The sequence below is a fragment of the Syngnathus floridae genome, chromosome 6 (assembly GCF_059516105.1).
Source record: "Syngnathus floridae isolate MCC-2025c chromosome 6, RoL_Sflo_1.0, whole genome shotgun sequence".
Classification (NCBI taxonomy): domain Eukaryota; kingdom Metazoa; phylum Chordata; class Actinopteri; order Syngnathiformes; family Syngnathidae; genus Syngnathus; species Syngnathus floridae.
The window spans coordinates 14,602,507-14,617,472 of record NC_142418.1 but is presented as its reverse complement, the minus strand read 5'-3'; the positions used below and the strand labels follow the sequence as shown (position 1 = coordinate 14,617,472).

The window sequence follows — 14,966 nt, the reverse complement described above, 5'->3', positions numbered from 1 at the left end:
CATACTCTGAAAAAGTCCACCGATACATCGACACCGATACTTAAGCCTATGCAAGCTGTTGCCATGTCAGCCCTGTTCAAGCACGTTTTTTTTTTCCTTTAAACAAATATATAATTAAAATAAAACCTACAACCGGCATCATCACATATTGCTACTCGGTATCAGCCAGTACTCAAATGACAAAATTAGTGCCTCCTTAGTTTCAATCATGTGTGAGGGATTAAACTCATTTCTATACTAATAAAAAATTGTTCTACGATATGTTTCCATAAATTGAGCTTGCCGTTCAGAGAGTCACTCCACTTGCTCTGGCATAAAGAGGGGTACCTAATGTTGTGGCCAGGGAGTGCAGCCCCTGGTGGGGCATATGAATGAGAAGGCTTCATTCCATCACGACTAGAGAAGGGCAGAGACAGCATCAATACAGCCAGTAGTATCTTTTAACAAGGAGGAGGTGTTTATAATTAGTCCTGAAAGGGTCAGATGCCCCTGCCGCACACTCAAATACGGCACGCCCCTCAAGCTCCTGAAAGCAAGGGAGAAAAATGGCTGTCAATTTGTTACGCACTCAGCGGGGGGGACATCTGTTTGAATATGGGGGTGCCACACCGCGCAGGAAACAGGCCCGAGCTCCAGGAAAGAGGAGCTCAGGAGTTTGCTGTTAGAAGGAAGCGTGCACCCGCCAGGGTGTGGAGTCGTTGCTGTCTAGTGAAAAGCAAGTATGTCCAAATTTTGAAGTGTGTCTGTTCTGAAAACCACTTCTTTGTTGTTTGGATTCATGGTGAAAATAACTTTTGGTATTATAACGCAAATGAATGAAATGACTAAAATGCAATTTAAAAAAAAAAATGGAATGAAAGCAGTATATAATTTACAGCTTTTCATTTCTAAAACGACAACTAAAGAAAAATCGTGACATTTTCGTCATTGTCAATTACTTTCATATATTTCGGGCGGATTTTAAATGTACAGTATTTCCTATTTTATTCCTTGGGAATTAAATTTGACTTCATTTTAATTTATTCATTTATTTATAAATAGATTTTTTATTATTTATGAATTAAATGTTACTTTATCTATTTTTATTACACAATACTTCGCTCAACAAATGCTCCATATGTTAACTAAGAGTAATGAAAGCTCAACTAAAACAAAGCAGTTTCTAAAAAAAAAAACACCAACACGCACTAAAAGACAATCAACACGAAATACCAAGGTCAAAATGAAATCAGAGCCAACAATAAGGGAATTCTTTGGCACTGCTACTTTATCCCATATTGTAGTTCACACTCGGACCATCAAAATGTGGTCGTCATGTAAACGTCCGGCCTGAATGCAAACCGTTGCCACGGAAACATCCAGCGCAATGAAAGCATCATTTGACACCTGTGCCTCCGCCTGCGGCCAAACAAGGGCGTCGGTCAGCAGTCTTTTGGTCTGTCTGAGATGACTTCCTGGAGATCGTCGAGACAAAACGTTCAATGGCATCCGTCCTTTTGTGAGGCCACAATCACGCAAAACAAGCGTGGCACTCACCCAAGGCTAGCACATGACACGCCGAGCACAAGGAAGGATTAAAGACATCAAAACGCGCCACGTCTTCCTTTTCAGCGCTTATTGTGCGGCCTCATCTTTTTTTTTTTTTTTTTTTGTATAAATAAAGGAGGTTTAGCTTACACGAGGCGGCAGATGGTGCGCACCAAGTTGGGAACGCGCCTTTGAACTTGTAACCGCATCCTGCAAATCCACGTGAAGGCATGGAGTCTGTTTCCAGAAATCTCTTCTATCCACTGAGCACCGACACGGTGGCGAGGATGTAAATGCAACATCGTCGGAAAGTAGAAGGCAAATAATTATGGATTAAAGCCTTGAATTTTTAGGATTTATTGCGTGTAAGGCTAGCTATACTCAACTCGTTTTTCTGGAGCATAAAAAACATTCACAGCTAAAACAAAGCAAAAAAAAAAAATATTTCCACTCAAAAAGAAAAAGTCTCTTCTTATATGAATGGGATGAATTATGAACAATTCAAAATAGCAACAAGTGTTAGCATAAAATCTTCAAGCTTCTGCTAGAAAGCAAAACAATACATATGAATAATATAATAAAATATAATATAATGTAATATAATATAATAATAGAACAAAGCACTTTTTTCCAGGTGTGTGCTTTCTCTTGCATGCACCAAAGCAGCAGTCGTGGCCATTTCAGAGAACTGCTGGTTGATTTCAGGCCTGCTGCACATCTGCACAGATAGTAAAAGCCTGCACGGCATTATTTTCCTCCCCACCAATTTCCCAACCCCCACTTGACTTCCTCCTGTTTGGTGCGTATATGTGCACCCCCCCCCAACACCAAGCTCCCATTGGCTGGTCGCATTTGTTGGAGGGAAAAAGCCTGCGACTAGCGGGGAAGGCGGGGCAGCCGCAGAGTGCTGACTCAGGCTGGAGGCCCCATTGTTCTTCCAGCGGAGAAACCCGACACCTCACGCCTGCAGCCAGACAGGGAGACAGACCAGCGGGTCGGCCGCTGGAGCCAGAACGACTGCCGCGTTAAACAGTGCCCGCTACTCTTATCTCTTACTCCATTAAGTGTCACAATGAGACAAGTCAACAGCCCGCAACCAAAATGGACGCCGGGACCCTTCGGGTTGCTGGAACTCTGTCCAGGTTTCATTGGAATTTCCAAGGGAAAAGAATGCAAATATACAATCAGCGGGTGGACGCAACTACACATTCCAACCAAATCCGAAATCCAACCAGAGAGAAAGCAAGGCCAAAGAAAAGCACGGAAAGATGGAGCATAGCAAAAAAAAAAAAAAAACGTGAGTCAGACATTAAATAAAGATAACTTGGGACTCGCTGAAAATTTAAAGGTTAAGACTCGAGGGTGTTCTTATGACTTGCACATGTTTGGGATGTTTAGCGTACATCATATCAGCATCAAATCTGGTGGGAAACATTTGGGATTTTTGTCAGCTCATGTTCCATTTTGTGTCCTCGTTCTAAAGTATTATCCCTCAAAGCTATTAACAACCTTCCATTCATTGGCTTCACAGTGAAAGAAATTCTCTGTGCCTGGGTTTCAATATATCATCAACAATAAGACGGTATGTTTGTCATTTAGATAAACCCAACACATGATTCATAGTGAAAAATGGGTCAAGTGGTTCAACAGCTGCCCGGGTACAAACAGAAACTCAACCCCCCAAAAAAAAGGAACATCAAGATGTGTTTTGAACGAAACAAGTGAGCTGACAAACACGGAAAAACAAAACCAAGAAGGAAACAAACGAGTTCATGAGTCATATAGATTAGACGTGATACTTCCTGTAGTGGCCAGCCTGGAATTACCCACCATACTCTAACGATTGTTCTTCAACCTCAACCAAACAAGGTTCTCTTCTTCTGTGGAACTTTCTAAAATCGACCAGTTGGAGAAGTAATTCTAATTTATTTCCAACTATAATTTCAGTTGAAACGCAACCTAAGGTCCCAACTGCCCACATGCATGTTCACATGGTTAAATCCACCCTCAAAATTAGGCTCTCAATAGTCGATTTATTTGGGATAGCCCGCATAGCGGAAGCATTGTCGGCGTGTGACGCCGGATAACAATTGCTTCCCCTGAGCCCAAGGTTTTATTAGATTCCACCCTGCTTGGATGAATATGGAGGAGTTAGTGGTCTCTGAGGGCACAATGGACCTGAAATTCTGCCCACGGTTGCCGGATGGGACAACAAGCTCCTTTCAACCCTTCTAAGGGCAGCCAGCCCACTGGCAAAGCCAGAGCTGCTGTGTCAGCAAGATTTCTCAGAATTTGTGTAGGGCAGTGGAACAGCTAAAGTCAAACATGCCAGAAGTTGTACAGATCCAAAATCTGCCTCACACAGAAGGTAGACTAGATTTTAGACCTCGTGAAAGCAGGTCTAAGTTGTGGCGCACTTATGGTCTCAGGGATTTAACATAAACGGAGCTTCACAATAATGATTTTTATCACACCAAACAAATCAGAACTCAAATTCAAGTTGATATTATTGAGCTGGCCTCGATCCTGAATCTCCAGGCTTGCGACTTTTATGCTGACTGGACCCGACCTAACAAATTGTGTCTTCAAAAGAGGCTTTTAATTAAAAAAGCTTGGCAATTATTGCTCTGCTTTTATGCGTCTCATGAGTGTCATCCTCCCTCGCCCTCCCTTTTTTGGACTCTGTCTCTACAATCAGCTGTCTGGCCTCCTTTCTTGAAGCTCATGTCCCTTCAAAGAGTCAAAGCAGGGCCCCTCTGTGGTATTAAATATCTTTATTAAACTGCTGCTCCAAAGGACTCTCCCCCCTCCACCTGACCCCCTTTGCTTCTTTTCTCCTCTCTACATCCCAACTATCCCCATAAACTCGGACCCCGCTGGCCCGTCTTCAAAGACTCCCGCCAGGCGGCTTCTGCCGGCGACCCGCTGCGCCGCAAGACCTCGCACAATGGTCTCCGCCGGGCCCCCGCCGCGTTAAAACCAGGCAGACTCCACCACACTTGGCTAGGCCACATCTGACGGCGGGGCGGGGCTCGGCCCCCAGGTCGGGTCTTCGGGAAACAGCGGAAGGCGATTCGCAATTGGGCTTTGTGGCCCGCGTCACGGATTGGCGAGCGCTGGCAAAAGGACGGGGTCGAGCTTGTCAAACGGCACATCTGTTTGGTCGGCCAGGTAGTGTCGCTCTGAACAACAGATGGGATGCTACAATTTGTCCCATCAAGCTAGCTCCATTGTCGCGGTACCTGGTCCAGACAATGAGGGTTCCGATGTTCTGGGTGTCATGGAAGATCCTCATCAGAGTCACTTTTCCCGATTGTCCACCCTTACGTGTGTAAAGTAGTGACTTGTAAAAGTACACTTTGAACACACACACACGCACGCACACACACACTGACTGCCGGCCGCAGCGCACCCTTTGTCCGCCACAATACGAGACCAGGAAACAAAGGCGCCGTTGCGGACCCGGAGGAGATTTGGGAGCCTCCTGTCACTCAAAGCCATTGTTGACGTGTGCAGGGCTCAACGCACAATGCCACTTTGTGCAAGGAGAGAGGACACACCCTCCTTGTTCCTCCTCCGCCTGTATCGCTACCTCTTATCTGCCTCGCCATCACATTTCTCTACAGCTCTCACAGATTTTTGATTCCCTCCCTCCCTTTCCAGTTTATTGACTTCATTCCATCTGCATTTTTTGCATCTCATATTTGGGCAATAACTCCGAAAGAAGTGTGATTGAAGTGCGTGATGAGCATCTGCCACCATGGTAAACCACTGTGATGACATCGACACATCCAATTGGACAGATGTCACAAAATCTGGGTGCAGTTAATTAAAAAAAAAAAAAGTCTCAACTGCTTGGTTTCCACATCATCACTTGCCACATGTGAAAATGATCTATGGTTTACTTCTGACTGTTTCTCTTGTGCTCTGTAACACGAGCAGCGGGTCAAGCGGGTCCAATAGAGTCGGGTTTTGTTCTGAAGGCCAAAGGCAAGGCTGCTTGCGCTGGCTTGGCAGCTTCCCCTCCGACCCCCGATGACATCACATGACGGGCTACGCGGGCGGGTCGAGACCATTCAGCATAAACGGAGAGTTAACTGATGGCACGCTAGGACAGTTGCGAGCATTTGCTGCACGTGTGGGCCGCTGGACTCGGATATTTGTTTCTGTGAGAGATCATCACGTTTGCTGTTATCCAATTTCGCTAATTAGTTTAGAAAACAATGAGGCGCTCTAAAGCAGCCGCGCCACACTTTGGCCGTCACGCAAAAAATAATATATAAAATAACATTTGAAAATAATATATAATATAAATAAAAATATAGAAATGTAGTCTGTGGAAAAAAAAACACTACACACTTACAACTTATAGCAACAAACGTCGCAATCACACACACATGCATGCATGCACACGCACACACACACACACACACGCAGTGATTACCGCCTAAGGCTTGAGGAGCTCTGAGTGGCCTGTGCCGGCCTCTTGAGTCAACAGGAGCAGGAGGTCAAAGGTCAGAGTTGATAGAAAAGAAGGCCAAGGAGAAAAGGGAGGGTGGTGTGCTTTTGGAGGGAACAAACATTTGCAAGGTGGGGGAGAGATTTTGGCGGGAAACCAGAAGAACACTAGGAAAGGGCCACCTCTGGCAGACAGACAGTGAGTCAGAGTCTGAATCACGCTCGCACGCACAAAAGACTATCCGCATGGAATGATGTCATTCTCTTTTCCTATAGCGCAACGCTATAGAGGCATGACTCAGCAACCGGTGTGTGTGCATATATGTGTGTGTGTGTGTGCGTGCGTGCACACATGGGGGTCAAGGTCCACATGTTCAGTCTGATGTCACTTATCACTGACTAATCCTCTAAAACATTCAGAGGGCGGGAAGTAGTCGGGAAACGGAGGGAAACTTGTGTTGTGTGTATTTCTATTGTCCACCACCTTGTGCGCACACACACACACACACACACACACACACACACACACATACACACACAGGTCATTAACGAGACAAACTCGGCTCATTTAAGCTCCCAGTAAGTGCAAGAGTGGATGCATTTTAAATACCGCAAAAGGCTGTTAAACAGCCCGAGGCATTTCTTTCTATTGTCCATTTTTATTGGCAGCGGCCATTTTGGCCAATGATTCACTTTGGATCTCAACATCACCCCGCCCCCCCCTAGTATCGGTGCTGGGACGGCACTTTGGTAAATTTCCAGGTGATGGACAGAAAAATGGCAGTGAGGGCTAAAATTCCTTACGAGCACTCTGGCTTTTTTCTACTCTATATGAAGTCTGGCCCCAAAAATATTTAATTAAAATTCTGCGCTTAGGTCATAAATGTGACATTGAGAAGCACAACCTCCTGCTTTGACCGAGAGTGTGACACACGACTTGACGCTCTCACCGAGTCAGCATTTCCTCCCGATGAGCGGTGTGTAAACACATCATCAACTCTGCGGAGGTGAAATTATTTGACAGCAGGATTCCAAATCAAACATCCCCCGGAGCTGGTGTGGTAAATGAGTGAAAGCTCAGTAGACACAAAATATCTCCGAGGGATCCATTAAGCCAATTCAGTCGGGGGTGAGATGCTCATACAAGTTCTGGACCGATTTTTGTCCTAAAAGGTGAAACACAAAAGAGGAGCCACACCTTGCATATTATTCATAAAGCAAATCAAACTTCCTCATTGAAATGAACTGTAATCCCGTTAATTGGGGCTATATCTTTCTCAAATTACAAAATTTACAAATGAAGATTTGTGCCTGTCTGCGAAATTGAAATTGAGGTCGCGAGTCTTCAATCAACATTGGACGGCTATTTTTGGAACTCGCAAAGAAGCCGCACTGCCTGCTGACACAATTCACACGTGATCCTGACCACAAATCTCTTGCCTGTAAATTTGCGGCAATTCTATTTTTTTTTTAAACGAGTTTCATCTATTCATACTGAAACGACTACAACCATCAGGAAGTGAAAGCGACCTGGCATGTGGGCGGTGGGTGACTCCACGCGTAAACTCAGCACATTACTTGGAAAACGTTGACTCTCTTCTCCTTTCCGCTGAGAACTTCACTGAAGTGTTGCGGATCGAAGGTCAACTATAATTCGGGCTCAAGTTTAGCCCGAAAATCTGAGTCTAGATATCCACGAGCCCGAGGGCTTGTTGGGAGTCACATCAGTTTTAACGCCGATGTTTTTCGAGTAAAGTGACATGTTTGAAATGCTTGTTGGAAGGTGAACTACACCCAGGGGCGCTCTTATCTCTTCTCATCGCGAGCCTCGGGCCTCATCAGTCACTAAACTCCCAACGTATACGTTCTCTTCTGTAATGGACACCGCGGGTTCACTTTGCCTCCAATTTACTTTCTGGTTCTCATCTAACAGTGTCGGACGCACGCGGGGACAAGTTGGGCTTTAGTTTCTGTTGTCCATCGCCGTGGCAACAGCCCGCTTGACTTGATTTGAAAGTTTGTTTGTTTGTTTGCACCCAGGTGAGAACAATGGGAGGAAGAGGGCAATGCCTCCCCCCTCCCTCTCCCTCTTTTGGTTACACAAAGCAACACAACAGGATCTTTCTTTATTCATCATCGGTGACACACGAGTCTTGTCATGAGCATTATTTTGTAATCATGCAATTAATTTTATTTGAAGGTGCCGCTGGACAGGAGGAGAGGATGGACCTCTACTGCCCCCTTGTGTTAGCTGTGAGAATGACTTCTGAATAGTCTATCCTGTGAATGAATCACCAAATCTTGTCCTCAAACATTTTATTAATTGTACTCGAGTACAGGTAGTTACTTTAGAAGGATGAGATTTATAAAGATAAATTTACTTTAGTATTCAGTAAAAACTTTTTTTTGCCAATGAAAATTAACGCAATGTACAGATGTCAAACTACAGGCTATGTCTTAAGATTTGTAACTTTCTTAAAAGTGTAAAAAAGAAAACAGATGGTCAACTACAGCGTTATGATCGCGATCAAATGTGTCAGTAAAAGTCTACGTGGGCGCGCCTTTACCTTAAACAAACGCGCAGTGTGTTTCCAAAAGTGAGACGGTGTTATTTTAAAGCTCAGAAACCATAAGCGGACACAAATAGCACATGTCTTGGCTAATCTGTCACTTCGACCCAACCCAGAAGCCCAAAGACGAAGCCCACGCTTTCAAACCCTCCTTTATACCAACAAGGCCGCCTCGTGCGCCCAAAGCATCTTCACGGTGGTCAAGGTCATCTCCATAGATCTCAAAAATAGACAATCGTCTCATACTGTAGGAACATAGTCAAGAATTGTGAACTACCCCCGCAAGAGTTGAGTCTAAATGGGGAAAAAAAAGCCTTCAGGAAATGTCCCCAATTACCTTTAAAGTTAAATCTATGAATAGTGTTGCAGCCACTATTTTACACAGAGCGCTCTTTCACATCCAGTACAATCACCGTATGCACACAAACACACACACGCACACACACGGAGGCAGACAAAGACATGGTTCACCCCAATGAGGGTGTGGTCGACCAGAGGTGGGCCGCCAAAGCGGGGGTGGGCACGAGTTTGTTTACGTTTTAGATACTGCAGAAGCAACCGCATGATGATGAATGAAGCCTTGTTAAAAGCGACAACATTCAACAGCACATCTTTGTTTTTGTCGGGCTATGTATAGTGTGTTATGTGTACTTTCTGACCTAACACATTGTGACTGATGCCCCCCCACCCAAAAGGGTGAGGAAACATCGCACCCTGGTGGTGAGGATGGTTAAAACAGGTCAGAGGAGAAGATTTTTTTTTTTTAAATTAACCATAAGACTTTGCTAAATAGTCTGCTTTTTTTTTTTTACATTAATATTTAAACTTTTTTGGGCTCGTGGTTTGCTCATAACTCAAGACAACAAATATTTTTTAAATCATTTATATTTTTTTGTACTAATTTAATAATTTTAAAAAAGTTATAATTTACAATCTAACCATTTTTTAAATTAGCTAAGCCCTAATTTTGTTTTTAAAATGTGATTAATTTTTCTCCTCAATTTGCTGACAAAAAAATGCTACACCTGGTCAATATTTACGATCTTCTATCCTTGTGTGTGGTCAGCACTTATTTTGGTCAAGCAAGTGTAACGAACGATGGCCAACTAGGAAGCGACTTTACGGATTGTCCAACACAAACAGAGCAGCAAATGGTTGCGTTGACCGCCACCCAAGTCCTTCTACACAGAAGAGATGAGAATTTAAAAAAAAAAAAAAAAACTATTCCGCATATCCAGAAGTCAAACCCTGCGACAAAAAGTTGACACCCCCCAAAACCAACAAATGATTGCACAATATGTTCTGGAACAAATGTTGGCAATCTGGCGCGTCCATCTTTCTGGACTTTATTAACACAATATGTTCATGAAAGAATTTACAATCCAAGCATCGGCGGCGCTTTGCAAAGCCACTCGGGGATCTGTCGGTCATCTGCCATCCATTGTTGGCCTCTTAAACCCAGCGTGCATTCCCCCCCCCAAATTAATCAGGGGAGGTCTTAAATTAGCCCAGCGCGATTAAAACGCGCGGCCGATGCTTAATGAGGTGACCTCGGTGGTCATTAAGCAATTCGCGCAATCAATAAGGGATCAATGATCACCAGCGGCCTTTGCGGCTTGGAGCAGATGGACGCTGGCCACTTAAGGCAAAGTGTCGCTGGAGCGCGCTAACGAGGAGCTCTTCTTTGCGCTTTATGACGCAGACAGATGGATTATATGATTGCATGGCTGCCCCCCCCCACCCTCCCCCATGACTCTCCCCTAAAGCAAAGCTTTTATTTTGCCACCCTGCGGACAAGCAACTGAGGCTAAGCCCAAAAGCCGCAGATTAATAGTTTTCTCTGGATTTATTTGCAAGTAAAAGCAAAATAGAAGGTTGGAACTTGTTTTGATTGACTTCAAGTACTCGTAAATCTTTTTCTTTAGTCAGATTTTTTTTTTCCCCTCGCTCCTGACCCTGGTGTGACCAGACTTTTTAGGACAAAAGAGCTCGGCTTTCTGTTCCATCACGTTCCCACCTCCTCCTCCTCCTCTCAAATTTGACTCATTTTAAACTCCCCCCCCCTCGACCAAACCAAACAATCACAACAGCAGCCCCCCAATGTGCTTACGAGCATGCGGTTAAAAAGATGCCATCGGTTCACAGACAAAAAAAAAAACGCTCAAGTAAAGGCGCCTGCCAAATTACAACTTCAAAATTGAATTTGCTGGATGAAATCAAATTGATTTTAGGTTAAAAGATGATTTTTATGTATTTTGGGAAAGTGTTAAGTGTTATTTGGTTGTCTTGGTGATACAAACACATTTTAAACATGCAACTGTAACGTACGGTAAAGTTAGCCTGCTAAGCTATTGGCCAATGTTCCTTAAGGAAACAGTGAAGCATTTCCGTTCACTTAAGGAGGCTTAGAAAAGAAAATATTTACTTTTATTTTTTATATTTATTTTATATTTAATTTTATTCTTAGACATTTTTGTTTTAACTAAAAGTGGTGATGAAAGTGCACAGTAACGTCAGCTAGCTTGTTAGCTTGAATTCAAAATGATACAGTACGGTACACTTGAACAGTTTTATATTAGACAACTGCTGTAGACACTTTCATAAAAAATAATTAATAGAAAAAATATGTTTGACTGAGCACTGTGAAGGACCAGTTTTGATCAGAACTGAAAACTAGCATTTTGTTACTCTATACTTTCATTGTGGCCTTTTGGAAAGAAAAAGTCATTTTGTGAAACTTGCCAAAATGAATAACGGTGTTATTTTTCTGGGCTAAATCGCCTGTAATTAGTCATCAACCCTATATATGTTCAAATAAGGTGGCTTTATCCGAATTATGCTGCACTTAAAGAACATTTTCCAAGTGGTTCAACCCAAATGTCCTCAACCACCTCCCATCATTTATTAACGGGCTTGAACATTTTAAAAAATGTCTCTATAGCTGAGCATGTGTTTAAATGGATCACTTTTGGCAGTGATGTCATTGCCCCCTCCCCAAAACACACTCACATAAAAACAGGCTGTGTTTCCCCGGTAGCACTGACCAGCTGTCTCTCCTGCTGCTCTCAGCTGATGGAGCACTGAGATGCAGTTGGGGTGCGGGGGGGTCTGGGGGTCCGACAGCTGAGCAGATGCAGAAAGCCTCGGTGGGTTCGCAGGGGAGGAGCTCTTTCCCAGCCACCCCACCAGCCGTGCAGCAGACCCCCCCATACACCACACCAGCTGTTATTATGACCACAGCAAAGTTCCATCCGCATCACTCTGGACCAAAATTATCTCAGCGTTAACATGCCTTGAAATGCCCCCCCCCCCCCTCCATCCCCCTTGAACTATGACCCCAGACGTGACAAAGAACTGAATTGTTTCGAAAGAGATATTGATCAGCACATTGACATGGAAATACGCAACACACTATGATAGGATCGAAAAAAAAGGGGGTCAGGACACCTGCCGGTTCGATGGTGATGTCAAGAGACGGAGAGCAAAGCAAACAAATAAATAAAGTCAAATAAATTGAAAATGACAAGCACTCTGAGCAAAATTAATTCACGGAGGGCCTCGATTGGTTGAAAGCAGCGCTTGGTTACAATAAATGTAAGCAGAATTAAAATGACGTCAGACATATATGCAAATATTGATGCACTCTTGTGATGTCACTGGAGGATTGGTGTGGGTGAGGGGAGAGGAAGAGTGAGTGACCAAGCAAGAGAAGAGTTTTTGTGTCGGGTGGGTGGGTGAGTGGGGGGGGGGGGGGGGCCCAGATGGATAATGGATGGGAAGTGTATTTCCAGCCTGACACCCAGCAACGAGCTAGCCTGCTGACACATACGTCCACTGACACCCAATTATGAATGAAGTTGACCGTAAAACTAAATTAAAATATTAAAAATAAAAAAATTAATATATGATAATATAATAAATATAAATCATCTAATATAACAAATATAATATAAATATAATGAAAATGTATAATATAAATACAATATATATAATATAAAATATAATATTTTAAAAAATTAAAAGAAGAGAATCACATTGTTTTAACTGTTACGGCTTACACTGTCCCCTGGTGGCTAATTCAGAATCAGCAAGACGAACTTTGAACAGAATATTTCATTCAAAAACAAATGCTCTGTTTTTATATATAGTCAATTTATAGTCGATCATGATAGCAATCAAATCAAACACCACTGCTTTCATCATTTGTGTCTCTAGCTGCATCGATTGAACGCAAAGGTTAAGTATTGACGTCATTGATTTGAACTCAGGCCTGAGAGCGCAACAAGCCATTTTAGCAGTTGTGCCGCGAATGGTGGATTGATTCTCGTTTTCATCACCCGCCATTGGACCTGTGGCGTGAAAAATGCTCAAATATTATTCTCAAATTTTATGACTACAGTACGTGTACAAGTAGGACGTGTGCACGGCCATCCTGCACGATTTCCCCGGCGGCCTCTCGCAGGTGGCCGAGCAGCTGTCAAAGCGCTTTTGGGACCTCACAGGCAGACAAAGGCCGAGCAACACCTCAACAGTCTGCTCACGCTTTGGTGTGAGAGCGCAGGAACATGCCCACTGAGGAAATTCATTTGGACTGTTTGACCAAAGGGGCTCGCACCAAGCACCTGGCTGAGACGAAGTGAGAGGTGAGGGCACACATCAGAGTCAAGGCCAAAAATGTTGCCTTTGTGAGGGGGACAACAGCTGCGTAGAACCAACCAGGAAGTCACTCCACTTCATTAACGACCCAGCAGGAGAGCCCCCCCGCCCCCAGCCCCTCCAACGCTTTCCATCAGTCATCCCTCGGACCTGTCATTTGACTGGCAAATTTAAGATTTAGGGCCCAAAATAAGCACGAGCTGACCTCGACGTTGGAAGCCCCGCCCCTTTGTGCATCTCCGGCCGGCAATAGTCGATCACTTCATGATCGTCTCGTTCAGCGAGTGATGTCCGGGTCGCCCCTCAGCACCACAAAAGAAAACACCTGTTAGAATCTTCTTAATCCTCAACAGCAGCCCTGTTCTCGGGAGTATTTGGAGTGGGCCCCAAATCTAATCCACGAGGGGGGGGGGGGGGGGGGGGGCACAGGGCCAAGGCCAGCGCAGATTAGATCCCCACCACCACCCGTATTTCGACAAGGATTTCAGTCGGCCCCTTAATCCTCTGACTCGGGCGGGGGGGGACACATCAACCTTCCCCCAAACCTAATGAACATGTCTCCCCGTTGACCAATCACAGACCACGTCCAGGCTGACTTCCTGTTATTACCCCCCGACCCTCCACATAAAGACACACACGCACTCTTTCTCCCCCTTCCCAGGACTGAAAGCCTATTGATTTGTTGATTTCTCTCCTTTTGTCTGAGGTCGGCCAAGTGCTAACGAGACAACTAGGGTCCAAGGCCTGGTGCCAGGACTTTTGGCATGGGAGATTATAGGCCTGATTTGGGCATCCATCACTCCCCCCCCCCCCCCTCATGTCACCAGAGATGTCTCTTCCTGGCTCAGAGTGGAAATGCTATTTAACACTGGTTCCTTCAAGTGGTGCATAAAATAATCAGTTATCTAAATATTCACAAGGTGATCATATTTTTTTTACCGTGTTATATAGTTCTCTTATTGTACCGTTGTTTAATTAAATTAAATATACAGTATAGTAAACTGTGATAAGCTAAAGATAACCAGGGACCACAATGAGGAAATAAAGTTCATAACATAATATTATTGATTGAATTTTGATAAAACTGTAAAAATACAACTTAACTGAAAACAAAAGCATGTTTTTTTTATTGTGTTGCAACTGCACGACTTTGTCACGATATTCCTAAACAGTACTTTGTCTCTATCTAGCGGCCAATATTCACTTCACAACACAAGCTTCATATCATTACAGAAAAGACTGATAAATTGAAATTGTGTGCAGTCATAAATACAGTCAAAGGGCGGCGTATAAAATTTACTCAAATAAGAACATTGCTACTTTACAAAAATGGGACACAATTAAAAATGACCATGGAAGTGCTATTTTGTCATTCTTGTGCTAAACCAAAACAAATAAACGACAAAAACAATAATGGGAACGTCTACTCACCGTAACGTGTCTTCTCAAGTTACGCTTCGAGCTTTAGCTGAAATTTCAGACGACAAACTTATTTTTTTGGGAAATAAAAAGTGAGCACAGGCTTCCTCAAACTTTTGTCAAGGCCGCAATCAGACGTCGTGTGGTGACTGTGGTCGCGTGACTTCCTGTCTTGATTTGATTGGCGAAAGACGTCAAATGGCGGTCAAATGAAACAGAGGTCAAACTGAAGGACTAAAAGTCTACTTTTATAATTTCTTCTTGACCAAAATACTCGTGTAAAAGTAAAAAAAAAAAAAAAAAGCATTAAATATCTCGCAAGTATAATTTATTCAT

At 43.7% G+C, this 14,966-nt stretch overlaps 1 protein-coding gene across 1 annotated transcript in view; it reads right to left on the bottom strand.

Moving 5' to 3' along the window:
* LOC148396759 (alanine and arginine rich domain containing protein) overlaps positions 1-14,881 on the bottom strand; it is a 62,231-nt gene extending 47,350 nt beyond the window's left edge. Inside the window, exon 1 of the mRNA XM_088377897.1 lies at positions 14,643-14,881. The gene's annotated coding sequence lies outside the window, so the exon portion shown is untranslated. The remainder of the gene's footprint in view (positions 1-14,642) is intronic.
* Positions 14,882-14,966: the final 85 nt, after the last annotated feature.